This window comes from Echinops telfairi, unplaced genomic scaffold (genome assembly GCF_000313985.2).
Source record: "Echinops telfairi isolate 266 unplaced genomic scaffold, ASM31398v2 ScPeMD7_41;HRSCAF=154, whole genome shotgun sequence".
In the NCBI taxonomy this organism is placed as follows: domain Eukaryota; kingdom Metazoa; phylum Chordata; class Mammalia; order Afrosoricida; family Tenrecidae; genus Echinops; species Echinops telfairi.
The window spans coordinates 765,969-771,948 of NW_022103939.1; positions in this window are offsets into that span (position 1 = coordinate 765,969).

The window sequence follows — 5,980 nt, forward strand, 5'->3', positions numbered from 1 at the left end:
GTTCCTATCTGTACCAGTGTACATCCTCTGATCTAGCCAGATTTGTAAGGTAGAATTGGCATCATGATGAGGGTGGGGGTGGGGGAGGAAGCATTTAGGAACTTGAGGAAAGTTGTATGTTTCGTTGTTGCTACACTGCAACCTGACTGGCTCATCTCCTCCCGGAGACCCTTCTGTAAGGGGATGTCCAGTGGACTACAAATGGGCTTTGGTTCTCTACTTGTCACTCCCCCCTTCATTCACAATGATATGATTTTTTGTTCTGATGATGCCTGATACCCGAACCCTTTGACACCTCGTGATCGCATAGGCTGGTGTGCTTCATCCATGTGGGCTTTGTTGCTCCTGAGTTAGATGGCCGCTTGTTTACCTTCAAGTCTTTAAGACCCCAAAGGCTATATCTTTTGATAGCCGGGCACCATCAGCTTTCTTCACCACATTTCTTATGCATCCATTTGTCTTCAGTGACCTTATCAGGTAGGTGAGCACACACTGATATGACTTTTTTTTCTTTGATGCCTGATACCTGATCCCTTCGGCACCTCGCGATCACGCAGGCTGGTGTGCTTCTTCCATGTGGGCTTTGTTGCTTCTTAGCTAGATAGCCGCTTGTTTACCTTCAAGCCTTTAAGACCCCAGATGCTATATCTTTTGATAGCCAGGCACCATCAGCTTTCTTCACCACATTTGCTTATTCACCTGCTTTGTCTTCAGCGGTTGTGTCGGGAAGGTGAGCATCATAGAATGCCAATTTAATAGAACAGAGTATTCTTTCAATGAGTGAGTACTTGAGTGGAGGCCCAATGCCATCTGCTACCTTAATACGAAACCTATGAATATATGCACATAGATCTATTTCCCCATCGTCATATATAAAATATTTACATATGTACATGTCTTTATTTAGACCTTTAAAAATGACCTTTTCCTCCTAGCTCTTTCCTCTATTTCCTTTGACTTTCCTCTTGTCCCACTATCATGCTTAGTCTTCATTTGGTTTTCAGTAATTCCTTTTGGTTACATTACGCTTGATGGTGTGCTTCTTCCATGTGGGCTTTATTGCTTCTGAGCTAGATAGCCGTTTGTTTATCTTCAAGTCTTTAATTCCCTAGATGCTATATCTTTTGATAGCTGGGCTCCATCAACTTTTTTCACCACATTTGCTTATGCACCCACTTTGTCGGAGACAGAATTTTATATCAATAAAGTGACTCACAAAGTTGTAGAAGAGGTTAAGTCCAGTATGGTTCAAGTCTGTGGGGCAGAAGTTGTGTTGAAGGCTTGTCTTGACTTATGTATCTGCTGAGGCTAATGACCCAGGAAGCAAGAAGTTGAGCTAGATGCATACCATGCTTGTGGCTGCAGAGTTGATTAAATCCAGGGTTGGGAGGTAATATGACAGGCCGCTGTTAGCTACCAGGGTTGGTAGGCAATTGAGTGGGTCTATGAGCCTGATGCCAGAGTAAGCAGAGAGGCATTTAATACAATCCAATGCTTCCAAATACATTAAATATAAATATATTTTAAAGGGTTGTGTAATCATTGCCTCAATCAACTTTAAAACATTTCTTCATTGTCATGTTCATTATTATCTCCCCTTTGTCATAACCTCCAGTGCCATAACTCTATGAAACTATTAATAGTTATTGGATGTTTAGATTCACCTATCCTGGATTTCATATAAAGAACAAAATCAACAACAAGAATCCACAGAAAAACTCAGTCAAAGAAAAACCAGAAATAGTAAAAGCTAGAACAAATTTAAAATGGGTCAAAAGGGAAAACAAATGATAAGGTGTTAAATTGTAACTTAACTATGCCTACAGTCCTCTTTCCAATGCACTTTGAGGGCAAGACTATTCATACCCTTGGCTAATAGTCTGCGGGAATTCACCTGAGACTTAATCCATGTGGGGACTCTCCAAGTGTATTTTGGAATTTCATGGTCTTCCATATTCTTCTGCAAACCGGGTGCTCAGCATTTAGGCTCTAACGAATTCCATCCTCCAGTCTTGGATTTTATTATTTGCAATCCTTGGATAGCACATGCTGGTGTGCTTCTGCCGTGTGGACTTAACTGACACCTTACGCAGATAGCTGCTTGTTTTAGGACAAGTTTTTAAGACCCCAGACACTATTCTTACTGGTAGCTGGCCATCATCTGATTGCTTCATCCCACCTTATTGTAGTACTTATATCTTCAGTGGTCCCTGCATGAGGGTCAGTATTATAAAGGACCACATCATAAGAACTGATTGTTCTGAGATTAGGGCTTAAAGTTAAAATCAAAATCATCTGTCGAAGGTTTGTATCAGGAGAAAGACAGGGCTTTCTAATCCCATGAAGAGTTAATGTCTTGTAAATTCCCAGGGTAGTTCTACCCTGTCTGATAGGAGCACTGTGAGTTAGCATCCCCTGATGTCAGTGAGTTTTTGTTTTTGTTTTTGGAAGGTTTACATATAATCCCTGTTCCAAGGTAGTGGCAACATCATCAGCTTTTCGAGAGATAATATAAGTAACTTCCACGGGCCTTTGGAAATTCTAATAATAGTATCAAATTAACCAATGGCATAGAATTTAAAATATTATTGACACAAAGATATTCTTATATTTGAAAGTTTTTAGACTAAAATACGTGGGGTGTTCATTTGTACTTATTTAAAAAATTAAGTGACTAAATCTTGTTCAAGGAAACCGTCTGGGTTAGAAGCAGGGCACAACATTCGATAACGCTTGTTCACCACAGCAGAACTATGTCTGCAGAACGAAGATGTCATAAAAAGTTCAAAAATATGAACGTAGTAAATATATGGTGGACTTACAGTAAGTTGTTTATTTTTGGGCAACCTCAAAAGCAAGAGGTTTGAACCAAATTCCGACTTCCAAATCCACAACCTCGGGAGTCCTCTCTTCTCTCACTAGGATATTACAGCTTTAAGTCCAAAGGAGCACATCCGCTCCTTTAATTTGCGACAGGTGTGTTTATGGTAAAGCCCAGTTCCCTTAGTGTATTGCCTGACTCAGATCCTCCTAATGTGGCCTATGTAGTATATGCTATATACCTTGAGAAGACAAAATCTAAAATTATAGTATGGGGCCTAGGCCACCCATCAAGGGATGAAAACTGATGTGGTTAAAAATGTATGATTAGCCATATAATAAAGAGCAGAGTGTCCCCGTGGGGGTCCATATAAGCACTGCCAAGTCCTTTTCCCAAGGGCAAGCTGCACTCTTTCTGCCCTACCCACCAACAGAACTGAAATGATCTTTTTAGAAACAGACATCACCCGCCTCCCCATGCCTCACTCCTCTTGCATATCACCAAAGTGCACTGAACACTAATGTAGGAGTGTCCACTCAATTAGGGTGACCATAGCGCATGGCCACGTAGCATAGACTATCTTAGACCATAGACTACTTAATGAGAAACTGTCCTCCGCTGAGGTGAGGTGGTCTTTATGATGAACAAATAAGGGAGTGATAAATGGGCTACAAGTGTTACCAGTGGTTACCAACCTGTGGGTCGTGACCTCTTTGGGGGTCGAATGACCCTTTCACAGGGGTGAATTCATAACAGTAGCAAACTTACAGTGATGAAATAGCAACGAAAATAATTTTATGGTTGGGGGGGCACCACAACATGAGGAACTGTATTAAACAGTTGTGGCATTAAGAAGGTTGAGAGCCACTGTGTTAGACAGTCACACCACCCCATTGCCTGAGAGAAAGACTCGGCTTTCCACTCCTGTAAACAGTTAAGTCTCAGAAACCCACAACAGGGTCTTGACAAGTCAGCATTGACTCTATGGCAGTGAATTTGAGTTTTTTGAGTATTTCCATGTACCAACATTTCTTTATCCATTCTTCTACTGAGGGGCTTTTCTTCTGCTTCCAACTTCCTGCTATTGTGAACAGTGCTTGTTGAACTTCAGAATGCACGTGACTATTCAATTTATGTCTCTTACTTCTTTAAAATATATACCCAGCACAGGTATTGCTGGATATTGTTCTTCCCGAATTCCCTTATAAGTGCTTTGCTGCTCATAGCAGATTCCATCACGGAATCTTTCATGTTATATTAGACCACAGATGAGGGCGGCTTTAACACCCAAATTATAAGCATCCTGGCCTAGCCATGTTGACACAAAACCTATCACAGTCCATTCTTTGTCAATTTGGCATCTTTATACATTCCCATAAGCCATGCATACTCTACAAAGAGTGACAATAAGAATGTCGTACTTGGGTCTAACATGATACAATTCACACACCTGCAAACCAAAATGCACCAACTCCATTTACATCTTATATTTTCTTAGTGAGTAAAACAAAAATATTTGATGTGTAAACACAAAGAGGAAATGATAAAAGCAATTATAATGCTCATTTCGGCAACTGATCATCTGGCTGTGGCTGGTATTTAGAACCACCTTCTTCCACTACCCATCTCAGCACGTGCCTCCACTGGACATGGTGATTTACCTTACAAGTGATCCAAGCATTTGTTCCTGAAGGGTCTGGCCCATCAGAAGTCATTGCAGAATTAGGTTTCATAGTTCACCATTGATTTAATCAGGATTTGGTACTCCTAAGAGATGACCTAAGGAATCTCTTGAAATGCAAATATATTCGTCTCTATTTCTATGATGTAATATCAATCTAATTTCCCTTGGTAATCAGGATCAATCACACCACTTAATACAGCAGCATGTTGATCCAGAGATATGGAGATCCAAAACTGGCTAGAATGCATTCATAACTTCCAGCCCAATAGAATCAAGTCTGTGTCTCCAGGTGACAGTATTCTTCCCTATGGATTTCATTCCTACAGACCCAAAGAGGAAAGGGTCACATGGACAGGAAGCAAAAATGTTGTGAGTGGGTCATTAAGAGTAATAGTGAGAAGTGACATTCCCATTTCTACTCCTTGGTTCCTGAAGAGTGAATCTTGTCTATGGAAGGAGGTGTCATCAATTTACCGGTAGAGCTCCACTCAACCCTTATCCAGGTGTGTTTAATTGACATAATCCCTGACTATTACATAGGTCAAAATAAAAAATTTTAAAAAGACCAAACTTACTGATAGGGACAGGTGCAACCCCGGAGACTGTGGTCGTTAGTTACCCTTCGAGCCTGGAAAGAACAAACTCTTGGGAATAAGCTTTCAGTCAAATAATAGGAGGTCTATAAAGTGAACACTATCAGGGATAAATGTGCTCTTCAGAACAAGCAGCCACACAAGTCCAAAGGGGTAGCACTGTCCCAAAAACAAGGCTCGGAAGACAAGCAGGAACAAGAAAGGACAAACGCCAATGAGGAACTCAGGGAGGAAATGGGAGGACCGAATTCACAGTGTGAGGATTACAGCCGATGCCAGGAACACAATGTATATAAATTGTGGAATGCAAAGAGAATTGGCTCTGTACATTTCACCCGAACTGCAACACTAAGTTTAAGGAAAGAAAGAAGAGGAAAGAAGGAAGCAAGGAAAGAAAGAAGCGTTATCGAGGAGTTCTCATGGGAGAAAGGAAAAGACGATGCAATCAGAAGCTTATTCTGAGAACAGTACAGTAGAACCGTGGTACTCGACCGCATCAGTACTCGACACAATCAGATTTCGACACGAAATGCCGAGAAAATTTTGGAAAACATCAGAATTTGACCCGACACACGTGAGTTTTGTAAACAAAAGCAGTTCGTGTTTCAGTCACTTGGCGGTAGTTGGCGTTATCAGTACGCCTTGTTTAAACCTTTTGCGGCTGTGTTCCAAGCGTTTTCCTAGCTATAATTTTTTTAGTTTTTGTGACTTTTTGTATTGCTTTTAGATAAAAAACATGGGTCCCAAGAAAGAGTTTTTCTGAAAAGAATCATCATGATAAGGAACTGGTTAATCGGTATTGTTGATGATAATTTAGTAAACCCTTTTAGAAAACAGTTAAGGTATCACCAACAGCAGACCACATTACAGATTTTTTTTTTT